Consider the following 16,477-nt stretch of genomic DNA (forward strand, 5'->3'; position numbering starts at 1 on the left):
ACTATCAAGGATCAAATTATACTACCAATTTTACTCTCATATCCACTTTACCCCAGAATGTTTACCATTCCATGACTTTGATCACATAACAAATAATTTTTAGCTACCGAATAAAATTTTAAGAAAATCATAGGCAAACACTGTTGTTTTAAAATCATGATTCTGGTTTCTGTATATATTTAATATGAGGTAGCCCAGGAGCAATGTCTGTGGGCAGACATTCATTTCAGTGATGTAGCACACACGGGAAAAGATAAACAATTCCACCCCCACCCCCACCCCCCACAAAACTGTCTCAACTGCATTTGGTTGCATTTGGCATTAAGGCTGCAGAATTAAAATGGAAGCCTCAGAAAAGGTATGACACTTGAAAAGCCAGATCCTCATTAAAATGGTGATCGTGGGATATTATTGTCACTATTCCCTCCATGTTGACTCTTACTGATGGTAGAAGAAGAAGCAATGATGACTCTCACTTGAGAATCTTTGACTGTAAACACACACACACACACACACACACACACACACACACACACACACACACACGGGCACGTGCGTGCGTGGATTTATAATTCTCATACTTCCTGCAGCATCCAAGAAACCCCATAATCTCAAGGGTATTTTCAGATTTGTCGTATTATATAGGAAAGGTTTTAAAGCCATTGGAAGCCTCTGAACCTCTTCAGTCACCCTTGTAAAGAAGCTGCCGTCATCCTGTGTAACTGCAAATGCTAAAGCCATGCACTCCTTAGCTACATTACAAAACCCATAAAACTTATTAATATGAACAGCTTCCAAATTAACAGAGCTTGACACTTTAAAAAAAGTTGTTAATGAGCACGCGATCCTGTAAAAGTCAACGTTGAAAACAATTATATCTCTATGGTTGTATATCTGAAAATAATCACTAGTAATTATTTTTCTTATTCCACAACGACGGTATTAATTAGCAAATACCAGCTGTCTATTTGGCCTCTACCATCCTGTCCCTCTCCAGCCCACACACCATTTCCAACATGCATCAGTTTACCTACTTGCATATCCCTATGCTCCACCCTGTTATAGCCACCCTCATCTTTTCCAACCGGTTCGGCTGTCACTGGTTAAAAACTGCCGATACATTGCAACACCTTAAGTTTGGTATCTGGCTGTGTTAGGGCTTAAGTAGAAGTCAGGTGATACTTTTCACGCTCCAACAATATACTCTTAGAGATTCCTCACTTATCCCTGTTATCTTTTCCCATGGCCGAGCAAAGCTGGGTTGTGAACAGGTGGTATCAGAGTGAGCCATGCGCAAAGCCACTCAGCCTCAAGTGTCCTTTGAATCCAATTCATCATGACCTCGCAGGCTGAGGAACGGCACTATCTTTTTAAGATCGAACACAGAACTGCTTCTTTAGTTATAACTAGTAAGAATTCTAGGAAACTATCCAGCCAAGAAGTAATTTCTACACAAGCAGTTCCTGCCGTTTTCCTTCCAGGAATCCTTGTGTGCTATTATATGACCTTGAAAACCGTTTGTGCATGGGAGAAACAAACAGCTCTGTTGACCTGAACAGAGGCGGGAAAACTAAGGCGGCTTTTAAACCCTGAACAGGACCGAAGTGAAGCAACTTACCACAAGAGGGCAACAGAGAGCTGCCGCCGCCTGGGTGTTCATTGTGTGCCATTTCCCAGGGTTGTTAATGGGCTGGATGGATCTGTCTATGGAAAACTGTATTAGACTTTCTTTTTCCAAACTCTTGGACTGCATATGAGCCTCTCAAAGCTCTGCTGATACTTTCAATAAAGGAACTGACTTCAGTTTCTCAAACAAATTAACCATATTCTCCTTTGCCCAGTGAAATACTTTTCAGTGACTTGAGTCTTCTGTGGGAGTCTGTTTGTTCATTTATTTTTGTAGTACCAGAGATTGAACGTGGAGCCTCACATGTGTGGGTAATCGATCTACAACTGCCCTACAGCTAGGCTACCATGGTGCATTCTTTAAGATGTTAAGGTGAACATGTTGGGCTTTGAGACAAGTGGGCAAACAGTTCTACCCTCGAGAAAAGTGTGCTAAAGATATTATATATAATATGTTAACACGTAGGGTCTAGTGATGGAGGGAATAAAAGATAACGAAGATGTGGGATGCTCAGATGGGTGAGGTGAGGAGCTCAAAGGATCCTTCCTCCAGAATGGAAAATATGAAACTGGATAAAAAGTTAACAGTAACCATCAGTGGAGATTGGGACTAGCGTGTGTGATAAAAGCTACTAAGCGGGGGAGTCTGTGGTATTTCTAAGTCTGTCCCCGGGCTATCTGCCCTCTCCTCAAGCTCCACCACACTGTAGCAGGATGGAGGGAGCTGTAAAAACACACCACTAGAAGATAGTTCAGTTAACTTAACCTGCGGCCCCAGCACAGGACCTCCCTTTCGACATGGCTGGGAACTGCAGTGGTCTTCCAGCAGCAGTTTGAATGGGGGAAATTAAATATATGTTCCTACTTATACCATTATAGTGGAATATTACACCAAAGACTAACGCAGAACTGCATTTTATGTACCTAGAGAATAACAGACAATTTAACAATTGTTTGCTCTGCTGAACTTCATTAAACAAATAATGGCCAAATGCCCATCTGGTGAACAGGGTGCTCCCTGTGCTAGCTGATTTCAGAAGGGATAAGACAGTTGAGTGAGGCGGCCACTTCTGATTGGGTGAGATCCAGAGCTAGAAGGCATTGACTCTAACATTTCTCCCATTCTCAGGGTTTATTAAATGTCTTTTTCCCCCTGTTTTCCCCCATTGAGGAGTGTTACAAAGGTAAGTGCATGGTGCAAAGCTGCCTAGAGTGGACAACAGTGCCTCTCCCTGGGATCTGTAGGGAACATCAGCTGATCTGGAAGGATCTTTATAGTCGGGGCTTAGCAAACAGCCTTGACCTGGAGTCCTCATAGTGTTTCAGCTATCATTTCCTTAATGAAAACTTGCAAAATGTGAGATATCAGACAACAGATCTTACATCAAGCCAGAGTCTTTCACCTAAAGAAGGCAAAAGTTTTAATAAAATTACTTGGTTTTCAGCTACTCAGATATAGAGAAGTTGGGACTTGACTGATTAGCTTTCTTTTTCTTTTTTTTTAATAAAAAGTCTAGCATTTCACTGAAAACTTTTATCTCCAAAATTGTCCTTCAAGTAGGACAAACTCAAAAGGTCTTTAGTTCTAACTTCCCTGCTTCTGGGAAGTGCTACACCATGCAGGAATTGTCTTGCTTTATGTGGCTCCATTGAAGCATTAACCATGAAATGCAAACTATTGATCACCTCATTCTTGGACCAACATCCCCACAGTAGATCCAAATGTAATAACCATATTTACATTCCCCAAAACCCTGACAGCCAATCTCCAATTCATGCAGGCAACCCTGAAAGAAAATTGAATTTTTTTACTATAGGAAAGAGTATAAAACTGATTTCCCCAGTGCCCTCTGATTCACTAAGCCAATATTAACACATTAATATGCATTTGAATTTCAGGACTCTGGCCATTGCTTGGACTTCCTGGCACGATTTGAGAAAGAGAAAAGATGAGAAGACAATTCTATTTTGGAAAGACATGCTGTGTTAAACCTAAAAAGGAATTGGCTTTATCACTTTACCTATGTTACAATCTTTGGGGTCCATGTGGGAAATTGTATCAGACAGAAAGGAACAGACAGACTCTTGGTCCTCAAGGGTAGAAGATGGATCCCCTTGGCTCTTGCCTTGCTGCCTAACTTCAAACAATTTTTGAAATTAGAGTTTTCAAAGCACCCAAAGTCAATGAATTTTGTTTGCTTGTTCAGACAGGGTCTTTTTATGTGGTGATAGCTGTCTTGTAACTCATTGTGTAGACCAGACTTCCCTTGAACTCAGAGATCTGCCTGTCTTTGCCTCCCCAGTGTGTGCCATCATGCCCAAGAAGGTCAATACAAATTTAAATACAGACAAAATATAAGCTCCAAGAATAGAACGTAAGCCCAAGACGATCTGCATTTATGTGTTGCTGTGACCATCTATGCACCTGGAGGATACAGTAGACTCAACATCGGCAGAAGGAAGACAGACAGGAAACTATCATTCCCAAATGGACCTAGCCTCGTTTCCTATTCACTAATAAATTACTCTAAAGAAATATTTGAGCTGTCAGGGCACTTAGGATAATTTGTCAAGCAAAGAATACTTTCATTGTTTGCATATTTTCCTCAGAAGGCAATGCCTTCTCCAAGGAAACATAGGATGGTTTGTTACACATTAATAATGAAAAATCCTATTATAGCCTGATTTGTTTCATAGCAACTGTTAATGAGGCTGCCTTGAAATTCAATTGTCTTGGGATGGGAAGGGCCAGGATCAGGCCACTTGGCTCCAACCATTCTTATTCCTGAAACATAGACATGTCACTAGACCAAGGTGTAGTTATCTCCAGCCTATGGCCTCATGCAAAATTCATCAAAAATGTCTTGAAAGTCTTACTCACCTTTCACATGATAAAGCATAAGGAAATGTTATACCCACCCCTTTGACTGCAAATAGCTTCCAAGCAGTGTACCCAGCCTGTTTTCCACAAATGTGATAACCATGTGAAAGGCATTTTGGGAACAAACATAAAGCATAGAAGATGTGCCATGCACACCCCTCAGTGCTGGTGGTGATGCAGCAGGAAAGCCCCTGTAGGATCAGACCTAAGCCAGATGTATTCAGAGAAGAATCATCTGTCAGTCACCAGGCTCAGGAGGGAGAAAGGTTGGTAGAGGACACAACCAGGGAGCTGAAGAGAGCAGTGGAGATTTGAGAAGCTCTGAATTGCTCAGGGTTATGAATATAGTACTTAAAAAAAAAGAAAGAAAAAAAACCTACACATCACATCCTTTGGGTTGTCTGAGTGTCAGATAGAAATCAAGACTACTTGAGCTTGGTACAGGGTAGCGCTGTAGAGCCCAGGACAAAGGCAAGGAAATTGGTAAAGAGCAGGCAAATGCATCTATACATGGGTCTCCCTGGAAGGCTCCTTCCCTACAGAGCATTAAACTGTTGCCCTCTCATTCCCCACCATGGCGCTTGAACTCTGACATCCTTTTCACAGGGGGTAAACTAGATCAAACCACAGTGCTTCAGATTTGAATCAGAGGAGTGGGTATCTGGATCTTTCAATGGACAGAGATCAAAACACAGTTAACAAATCCTGTGGGGGAACTGCCTGGAATTCTTCTTTTTATTCCCTTTCCACATTTTAAGAAGAAGTTTTGTTAAAAAAGGAAATATTCTTGACATGTTATGAATTTCAATTATATTTCAGTAATAATTAGTAGTCAGGTCTTCTAGTCTAATGAACTTTAAAAAAAACATAGCTATTGTCTTCCTGACTTAAGGTGACTGAGGAATTTTGACAGAAGACTTTTTAACATTTCATTGGGAAAATTAACTTTCTCAAAATGAAATGATACATTTCAGAGAGGAGGGAGGGGGAGGGGAGGGGAGAGAGATTTGGATTAGAAGAATCTAATGTTCCCACTGAGGCCATGATGCCAAGGAAGTCACTGCAAATGCCCTAAGACAGAAACAAAGTGACAGCTTGTCTAAGATAGCATGAAATGGCAGGGTGACAAAGACGTACCAGCAGTCCTGGTTCCATGACTCACGATCCTTGTGGGTGCCTTCCTCAGTTGCATTCTGCCTTACTTTTTGAGACAGGGTCTCCGACCAAACCTAGTCCACAACGTACCCTGGTCCATGTCAGAGAATCCAGGCAGACTAGATGCATGAAATGAAGCAGGAGAGAGCAACAGAATGATGGGAAGATGGAGATGGTTCGCTCTCATCACACATACACACACACACACACACACACACACACACACACATCTTTTAAAACTACGGTCACAAAAATGCAGTGGCACAGAGGGTGGCACAGGAGGAAATGGTTCTGCTTGGGAACAACATCATCCATCAAACACATCCCTCATCTGCCACATGGGCTCTCAGGCCTTCTAGAAGTCAAGAGCTTCAAGTGAAGCCTGACATGTGTCTGAAGGAAGCAATCTGTGATGAAATGCAATGACAAAACAGACATACCACAGGCCACAGCTAAGCTGCTGCATGCTGAACTCAGAGCCAGCTTTCTGCTGCTGAAGAAAGGAACTCTCCTGAGAAAATGCAAACCCAGGCTATGAGCATGACAAGTATCTTATGAGATCTGGAACTTCCTTCCCGAGTCCACCCTCTCCTGAAAGAATAGCGCCAGAATCACCATCCAGACAATAAGGATACAGGCCCCTGGAAGCAGTCTTATGCTAGCAAAGTATGACCTTGAGGCGTGGAGTGAGCCTGGCGAATGTCTATCTTCTGAACAATGCTGTAGCTTAGAGCAAGCTTTAGAGATTTGGCACAAATCTCTCCCAAAGAAGCCTCAAATGACACCAAGATTTGGTACTAAAATTGGCATTGGGGCATAGGAGGTAGGTAGAGAAGAAAGAATCGGAAATGCCCGGTGTTTGACTACAGGGAGGCAGGCTGTGTAGAGTCTGAGAGTAACCCTCTCCTTTATCTGTCGTTCCCTGGGTTCATTCTGCCCCCTATAGACCAGGACAGCAGATGTTCTCTTCCATTCTGTCAGTTGCTTCTGCTTACAGTAGGCCTGAACGCCCCTGACCAAGTGTCTATATCTATAAGTTCATCAAACTGTAGGTCAAAAGTTTTCCACTGCATTATATGACATCGTACAGCTTTTTTAAGTATCGTTTTACTCTGATCCATGAAGTACACAACACAGGCCCATACAGCTTTGGGGGAATTTGTATGGGATAGGACCCAAGCTTAAAAGTGAATTTTATTAATATTTTATATACAGATTTATATACAACATTCTGAATGCAGGTTTGTGTTAGATGATTTAAAGCAAGAGGGGCTTGGTCTGACCTTAGGAGGGACCATGTTCAGTGTGAGGGTCACTTCTGTAACTCCTGTGAGCAGATAGCCAAAATGTCTATAGAAGAAGAGAGACAGGATCCTCATGGGGCAGAAATGATTTCCATAGTCTGCAAGGGAATCTGGGAAATGTAGTCTTTCAACAAGAAAGTATCATTTTTAACTCTTAGAAGGGATAAAATTTGCAGGGGATAAAATAGATGTTTTCTGCAGATGAGTGTCTGTGTTAGAGGGGTTAGTTCTGAGTCCATTGAAGAGGGGGTCCTCAGGTCAAGAAGCAGAGGGAGAGTCTTAACTTGATCAGCTGTGATGGATCAGGCTATTGCTGTCCTGTGTTCCTCCTGGAGAGATTTGTAAAATGATTATTAGAGAGCTGTAAACAGATGATCTGGCTACAGTGGAGAACTGGGAGATTTTTCAGGAAAGGTTAGTGGAGGGGGAGGAGCAGAGGCAGGAGAGACAGACTGGGTAGGTGAGAGAAAGTAGACATAGAGTTGATTCAGGGTGACAGTGACTGGTCCCATTGCCAGGACTGTTGGACCACAATGAGCTAGCAGAAGTAGCAGGCAGCTACAGATCATCAAAGGAAGTGAACAGGTGAAACCAGAGGACTAATGTAAAGAATTGTATCTGGCCTGGGGTAAAAGGGAGGAAGGTCCCTTTTAGCCAGTTTCTCCACAACATCTAAAGGGTCTTTTTTGCTCATGTGTCAGGAACAAATAAGGTGAGAACAATTAGAAGAACTTGAGTGGAACATTTTGGTATAGAGTGAAGTTCAGAAAGGAAAACATTTTTTAATTATATATTATATATTTCTTTACTTACATTTCAAAGATTATTCCCCTTCCCAGTTTCCTGTCCATAAGCCCCATTCCCTCCTCTCCCTTCCCCCATACGGGTATTCCCCCTATACATCCCCCTTATTGCCCTCCCCCATATTCCCCTGCACTGGGGGTCCAACCTTGGCAAGACCAAGGAAAGCATTTTAAAAACAACCAAGACATTGAAAGACAGTAAGTAAAACATTTTTTAAAAAGTAAGTATGATGATAACAGAGAGGAAAGAGTGATCAAGAGGAGCCAGATTGGAAGGGAACCAGAAGGAAGTTTCACCTTGTCCCTGTGTCCTTAAGCTCCTTTAAAACCAGTTAGGAATTGCTGGCATGGAAACAGCACTGTGTGAAGAGGGCAAAGATCCCATTCTTAGCAGAGGTCAGATCTTTTTAATCTTGGAGTACTGCAGCCAAGGAGTTGAACCTTCCTGAAGGGGCTGATCTGTGCTGGTGAGACAGAGAGGTTAACTGATGCAAAGAAGTCCAGCTGAATTAGCTCTGAGTCCCTAAAACAATGCCCAGAGTGGTTAAAGAAGAGATGCATTGGATGGCCCACTACTCCCCTCTTAGAGGTCACCCGAACTGCTTTTACGGGATGGGGCACCAATCTCCGTAACTTGCTTCATAGATGATAGAAGAACAATTATGGAAGATTCAAAAGAGGTTTCTTCCAAAGGTCTATAACAAAACTCAGCAGTTGGCAAACATCCTGAGTACAAGTCAGGAGGTATTAATAGCTATACAACATTAAGAAACAAAGTCGCACAAGGAAACTGTATACATCAAGGTTAACATGAATCAATATAAGGTAAAGTTAAATACAGATTTTACATCAGGTTAAATGCAATTGCAGGACTGGCTGAACCATGTACCAGAGTTCTATAGAAGAATAAAGTAACTGTATTACCTATTTACTTACACCAGACTCCAACATAGAAAAGATGTACCTGGATGCTTTGTAAAAAGAAGTCAGTAAAATTTAGCATCCAAAGAATAAATTTGAACACAAGGTATCTAAGTGGTATTCTGTGCTTTGACATATGATGACCTTTATATATTTGTTTCAGATATGAATAATATCATCTATTACTTAATGAAAAAAACCAGATTATATCTCAGGTAAAACACTATTTTAGTTAGAAACAATTTGCTAAGGTAAAAAAAAATTTAAATTGAGACCATTGCTTTAAATGATTATATCTACTATTTGAAAACATAGCTTACATATTTTAATTAGCACCAAACTGTTATACTTATATTCCAAGATTATATAGTAAATATCAGACTGCATAGTCAATCTAAGCTGTATTCTTCAAAAAGAAGTGATTTTCAATTTCTAATCTAAAAGGTGTATTTCCTGCCTTAGTCAGGGTTTTATTAATGAGAAGAGACACCATGACCATGGCAACTCTTATAAAGGAAAACAGTTAATTGTGGCTGTCTTACAGTTTCAGAGGCTTAGTCTATTATCATCACAGTGGGAAGCATGGCAGTGTGTAGGCAGACATGATGCTGGAGAAGAAGCTGAGAGTTCTGTATCTTGATCTGTAGCATAGTGTACCACACTGGGCATTGCTTGTGTATAGAATACCTCAAAGCTCACCTCCACACTTCTTTCAACAAGGCCACACCTACTCCAACAAAGCCACACCCCCTAATAGTGCCACTCCCTATGGGCCGAATCAAACACAGGAGTCTATGGAGGCCATTCCTAATCAAAACACCATACTCCCAAAGACAGTGACTGTCCTGTCAAGAAATGATTCATTTTACAAAGATTTCTAAAATTAACCCTATTATCAGAATCTTTTAAAATTTCTCCACAACATTTTCCTTCCATACACTCAACCAACAGATGAAAAATGAAAGCAGTGAGTCATGCCAAATCTGTAATAAATAATTACATGTAGCAGAGACTGAATTGGCAAAGAGGTCTAAAGCCAAATCTTTATCCCTTCTACCGATGGTCAAATCTCCAAATCACCACATAGTGACAGCGGGAAGCATTATTCTTTTTTTTTTTTTTTTTTTGGTTCTTTTTTTCGGAGCTGGGGACCGAACCCAGGGCCTTGCGCTTCCTAGGTAAGCGCTCTACCACTGAGCTAAATCCCCAGCCCCCGGAAGCATTATTCTTAACGTCATTCCATCTAAAATAGACTGGCTGTTTAGAGGCACAATTGTAAAGCAAGCTGACCACATTAAATGAACTTTGACAAATACTGGCTTTGGAATTTCTTAGAAAATATCCACGAACATTACTGCCGAAGTCTATGGGTTTGACAGACGATCTGGCATCCTCCTTCAGTCAGGGAAATTGGGTGACTGGGGTGTGGATGCTGTAATTAGCTTTTGCTAAGAGGAAGAACTGAATGGCAGTGGAAACAGCATAACAACTGAACTAGCATGTAGGTTCACAGCATCCCCAAGTATCCGTTAGAGGGACAGTGTGGCCAGAGTTAATTGCTATTTGCCTCTTTGTTGTTTAAGACATTTAGGATGTGGTTGCAGACTCTGAGAACCTCCATTGGGCAAGAGAATCCATCCTGTTGTCAAGTGAGACATGAGGAGGAATTCATCTTTAGATAAAGAAGAGGATTTTTTTTTCTGGTTTTGCCGACATGACTAGAGCCAGTCAGACCTACACAGCCAGAGCTGGCCAGGCCTATGTAGCTAGAGGCAAAAGCAGTATTCTTCTGGAAGGACCTATATCCCAAGCATCCTTGTTCTGTAATGAGGCTAACAGCATCTTATTCTGATGGGATGGAGCTCCACTCAAGGGAGCTTGTGCTCCATCCAAGGGAACTACCTAGCCTCGGCCCTTCCTGCCCTGCAAGTGTATTGTAAATTCAACCCACTTTACTTAAGAATTCAGTCTTTTATAACCAATCTTTAAAATATATCTAGTAAAAAAGTATCTAATTTTAAATATTATTTTACATGAAACGAATTTCAAGTTTACTTTAGACTTGTTTGAACCCCTTGCTTTAGGCTTAAATTTGATAATATGTAGGGAAGGCTATTTAATGGAGGTAAAAATTAGCCTTGATCTTCTCTCTATAAATAATTTGCATTTGTACTCAGCATGACTATTAACTTATATAGCTTAATTATTTTTAACAGTTCAAATTAAGTTTGTTCCTTTTATAAGATTAGGATTTCACAAGTTTATCCCTGTTAAGTTTGAGCCTTAGGAAATTATAATTCTTAAATTGAAGATCCTTTAGTGAGAAAATAAATTTTAAAACATACAGTTCACCAAGAGACTGGGAACCTCATTTTTTCTGTTTTATAACATGCAAAATGACTCAATTTTGCCAAATCACTAAAGTTCAACAAAGTCAGCAACGAGAAACTTAGAAATTTATGAGCCTTAATCATCAGACATACACTGTTTGGTGTTTTAAATCTTATTGTACCTTGTGTGGTGGTTTTACTGTGCTTGGCCCAGGGAGTGGTACTATTAGGAGGTGTGGCCTTGTTGGAGGAAGTGTGTCACTGAGGGAGTGGCCTTGCCCTTCGTGACTGCTTTAAGAAACAATTTCCTTTTTAGTCCTTGTCAAGGGCAAAGAATCTTTTCCTGAGTGTTCTGTTTTGTTTTCCTTCTCCTAGTCACAGAGACATGTGACCCAAGCCTCAGAGCCAGCCTTCTCAGTGGGGTCTAAGAGCATGAAAAAAATTTTCAATATTATCCATACCCAAATGGTGTTTGATGCCCCATAAGACTGAACCCATTGAACTACATATCCTATAATGAATTTGAGTGGATCTGTAAATGGAACAGACAACCTGACATGCCTATACCCCTTAGCTGTTAAGGAGGACAAGCAGGATTTTCTAGGTTTGGAGAGGAAGAAACGCAAGTGGGCCAAAGAGACCCAAGACAGAGGGACTCTACACTATCTCAGGAATAAAGATGCATGTGTGGAGGACTGCAGAAGAGCTGAGCATTCTGGGTTCTTGGCGTGGTTGTAGGCCTTGAGAGAGATTAAAGTGAAGTGAGCTATATGGGGAAAGGGCACTGGACCATGCTAGCATTTCACCTTGTGGAGTTACTTAAATCAGTTGATACTAAAAATCAATAGTTCCGAATTTGGGCCTGCAATAGTCACTTATCCAACGTATATGAAAGACAGATTAGGATGGGGTGCTGAACACATAAACTCGGTATAAGGTCTCCTAAACGGAACTTTTCAATTAGCCTGCAGCCAGGCTGAGGGTGTATTATTTGGAATGGAGGATTTGGAAGCCATGGCAGGGCAGAGACGAGGTAAATATCAATATCCAGTCACTTAGAGAGGGCAGCCTCTAAGTCTTGAAATGACCAAATGCTCCTGGAAAAGTAAGAGGGCCTCCCTAACCATTACAGTTCCAGGGTTAAGGAACCGCGGGGCCAGTGGAAGTTTCTCGGGGTTTTCGGTGGATCAAGTGTCGGACCAGCAGAGAATTCCGGAATTAGAATTCTTAGCCAAACTTTCTCACAGTTAGTGGGAAGTCTCCAGCCTTTGACTAAGCGGGTCTCGAGACAGAAGAAAACTCCAGTGACCTACCCAGGGCACCTCTGAATTAGGTCCAATCCATTACCTCGGCCCAGTGTTCTGCTATGTTACTGCACATTCTAGCCTCCCACCTCCGTCAGACTGTCAGGGAGAGAGAGAGAGTGAGAGAGAGAGAGAAAGGACACAGAAGTGAAAAGAAAATGTTACCTGGCCCATGGCTGAGTGCCCTATGAGACCCAGGGAGGTTTCCTGTGAGACCCAGGGAGGTTTTTTGTGAGAAGGCTTGAGCTACTATTAGGCTTAGATTTCACCCAGAATCTTCAGCACTTTATATTAAATTATATAAAAGCTGCCATAGAAAGATGAAGGCAGAAAGAAAGATCTGGTCTTACCTGGGATGGAACCGTGTTTATTCACAGTAAGGGGCGCTTTTGTAACCCACATGTACTGAGGACCAAAAAGCCTAAGGCTAACAAGGACCCTTACAAGAGTAGATGTGAGTTCCGTAATCCGCAAGGGAAGCTGGGAAATGTAGTTTTTCATCAAGAAACTCTCCGGTTTACATGAAGTCTTTAATTTGTAAAACACAACGCACGGATGGAATTTCCATTTAGGGCAAGAGTGAGTGCTCAAAAAGCTAATGGGATGTTTTCAGATTTCAATTTTCAGATGATGGCTGCTACAGTTGAATAAATATTGGACTCGATGCAAAGAGCAAGCCATTTTGCCTGAGAGATTTGAGCCGACATGGGCTTTGCTATCACTGTGAATAGCCTGGAGCTGCTATCCTAGGTCTCAAAAGACAGACTGCCAAGCTAAAATTTAAATTGAGTAGATTCTCTTGACTTGCTGGGTGGTCATTTAAACTGCCTCCCCCATTACTAGAGGTTGAGGTTAAGACCAGTCTCTACCAGGCTCTTTCAAGAGGCCACCAGCCAGCATGGGTATCATCAGAGCAGTGGGGGCCCCAGCTGCAAGGCTGCCTCTGCCAGGGGAATGAAAGAGCCTTTTCAGTGAGTTTCCTTGTTTCCCCAAGGCCAGGCCAGGCGCTGCACCCCGCTCCCCCCTCCCCCCTTCCTCCTGTGACTCACTCCTCAATTCTGGAAGGGAACCGTAAGCAAGCGGCTTGAAGGTTTCATCTTGGTGGACAGTCTCGCCAATGCTATTGTTTTACCTATGCCCCCGTCCCTAGTCTTCAGAAGTCATTTAAGGAGTAGGCGGTTTTACTTTTAGGGCTGATTCTCTGTCTACCTTCCACTATGCTTTTGTCTTTAGAAGGTAAGAGCTCACAGTGCCGGGTCCATGTTTCCACATGCAGTGAGTTCGCTGCCCTGTGCACGGTGAGGGCTGCTGCATAGGCACGGAAACTCCGAGTGAGTCTGAAAGGATAGCAACGGGAATAGCAATGTAAGAATAGGATTTCATGGGTCCTATGAATGCAGTCCTTTTACCAATTGTTTTTTATTATATGTGTGTACATAATATATACATATACACACATACACACACACACATACATACATACATACATACATACATACACACACACACACATGATTGTTTGCTTGCATTATATGTACCATATGCTTGCCTGGAACCCGAGGAGCCCAGAAGAGGGCATCCCTTGGAACTAGAGTTAACAGATGGTTGTGAGGAGCCATGTGGATGCTGGGAATTGAACCTCTGCAAGAGCAGCCAGGACCCTTAACTGCTGAGGCGTCTCTCCAGGCCCTTTCTTTGCAAAGCTAATCAGTGACCTGGGAAGCGTGGCAAAGTCACCTGAAACAAAGGCTGCTGACTCTGACTCTTCTTTAAGTCTGGCAAGGGATCTTCTGTGATTCCTGAGGGAAGCAACTGGGACTGGACATGCTCCAAACCAGAATCCAAGCATTTGTCACAGCTGGCGTGTAACAGGCATGGTTCCAGATGAAACCTAAAACCTAGAGGGGGAAAAAATCTGTAAAAATCACAGCAGGATTTGGAGGGATAGAGTGAAATAGTACTAAAAATTCTAATTTTTCTGACTGCAGATTTTGCTACAATTATTAAGAGACTAGATGGCTTACTGGGTGCTGTGGTTTTCATCCTGCCCAGGCCTCTTGCTGTTTAAAGTCTCGGTACAAAAATGAAGCAGACAAAATGTCAGCACTTGGGAGAAAAGAAAGAAAGGACAGGAGGAAGAGGAACAAACCAGTGGCTGATTTAATTTGGAGAAAAGTAGAAGTATGTAGAGAAAAACTGCAACAGTATTCCTTAATGGTGATATGTAGCAGCCTATGGTGTTTAGTTTACTTTTGCCCTCAGAAATGAAAGCATTTCAGAGACTGGCTTCAATATTGAGCACTGTGCCAGCTAACCGATTACACTTACAGCTTATCAGGAAGGACACACGAACGGCACATTAGAAGTAGCTTCTCACCAGTGTTTATTACACAAGGAGACAGTGAAAATATCTGGACAGAGCATCTTAGGAATTACAGAAAAGCAAAAAAAAAAATAGTGATTAATAAACATGATTTTGAAAAATTAAGTCTTTCTCTTAATCAATGGCTCTTCCGCCTCCATCTGTTCACTGTGCTCATCCTGCTGACAGCAGGGGACGTGCTGTGTTGTTCATTCCTGCACGCTCAGCAGCTGAAATGGGTAGCTAATGTGTCAGCAAACTAGGAGGAGGGAGGGCGGGCGGGACAGACAAAGCGAAGAATCTCATGTTGTTGATACATTAAAAATACTCCCAAATCACTGTCTCCTCCAAAGCAGTGTCAATGACCTTGAGAGTTAGAGCCATAAGCACCAGTTGGTAGCAAGCAATTGTGATTTTTCTTTAAAAAACATTTCCTTGTGTATAATGCTAAGATCTAACTTGTATTGGGATGAAAACAGGAAACACAAATAATTCATACAGCTGACACTACGTGAGATGGATGGTTATTTATTCTTATATATTTAAATATCATTGAACCCCATGCCAGATGTCTGTACCTGTGCTCACACCAGTCCATGTCACAATAACGTAAAAGCTATGCATCCCATCCCCCCAAGGCTAAGAAAATGCCAACATCTATTCACTCATCTTCCCCAGAACCCCTCCTTAAAAGGAGCGTATGAGATGGTTTTTCTCCCAGGTATACTATGCCTTTTTAAAGGTTTGTTTATTTTTATGCGTATTGGTGTTTTACCCGTACACACCTCTGTGTACCACATGCGCATAGTGTCCACAGAGGCCGGAAGAGGATGTCTGATCCCCTGGAACAGGAGTTAGAGGTGTATGCGAACTGCTATGTGGGTGCTGGAAACTGAACCAGGCTTTTCTGCAAGAGCAGTCAGTGCCCTTAGCCACCGTCTGTCTCTCCAGTCTGATGGGTAACCATTCTGAAGAGAAAACACATTGGTCTCCAGCCTTTTGTAAGTAATGTTTTTCAGAACTCATTTGTGCTTAGAATTTCAGCTAAACTCTTTTTCTCATAAACAGAACCAGTGAGTAAATATAGGCATTGATGGGTTCCTGTAATTACTCTTGAAATATTGAGAAGTGTAGAGGGTAGGAGAGACATAGCAGCTAAGGGTAGTGCTGAAGGGGGAGGGGGGACACTGAGCACTGTGTGACAATTTTGATGGAGAGAGGATCCAGTTCCATGGAATGTGTGGCATTTGAGAGACTTAGCAAGCAAGCAGCTGGATCTCTGTGTCTGCCCTGAACAGCTGCAGGCAGAGTGTGGTGAGAGCAGGGCAGAGAGAGTAAGAGTGGGGTGAGGCATCTTGGGAAGTTGGCCAGGTTTATTGACTCTTCAGAAGCATTTCGAAAGCAATGTTTCTTTTCCTGGCAGCGCAAAAACAGGAACCTGGTTATGAAGGCCTGTGTTTAACAAATGTCGGTCACATGGGGAAAGGAAAAGGAATCGTTTAGAGTTAAAAGGGGAAGGCTTTTAGAAAAATCCACAAGAGGAAAGGAAAGTGTCCTAGAACAGTGAAAGACTCTAAAGATACGACGATGGTGGAGCTCACAAGGGCTAATGGTGACTCTTTGTGGAACAAGATAAGACCATAGAGAAACAAGGTGAACCTCTACCCCCAGAAGGTGGTGGTGCTTTTTCAGAGTTATGTATGTGTACTTCTCCATTCAAAAATATGACTGAACATAAAAATATTAATGCTAAGTTTAGTTACTAGTACTGACCCAGCATACATGTCTTGG

The 16,477-nt window shown here is 42.1% G+C and overlaps 1 protein-coding gene across 12 annotated transcripts in view; it reads right to left on the reverse strand.

Moving 5' to 3' along the window:
• Ccna1 (cyclin A1) overlaps positions 1-12,756 on the reverse strand; it is a 46,347-nt gene extending 33,591 nt beyond the window's left edge. For all 12 annotated transcript variants that reach the window (XM_087619430.1, XM_087619429.1, XM_087619428.1 and 9 more), the window contains exon 1: positions 12,675-12,756. The gene's annotated coding sequence lies outside the window, so the exon portion shown is untranslated. The remainder of the gene's footprint in view (positions 1-12,674) is intronic.
• Between the last annotated feature and the right edge of the window lie 3,721 nt (positions 12,757-16,477).

Source organism: Rattus norvegicus, chromosome 2 (genome assembly GCF_021556685.1).
Source record: "Rattus norvegicus strain SHRSP/BbbUtx chromosome 2, alternate assembly SHRSP_T2T, whole genome shotgun sequence".
NCBI classification, from domain to species: domain Eukaryota; kingdom Metazoa; phylum Chordata; class Mammalia; order Rodentia; family Muridae; genus Rattus; species Rattus norvegicus.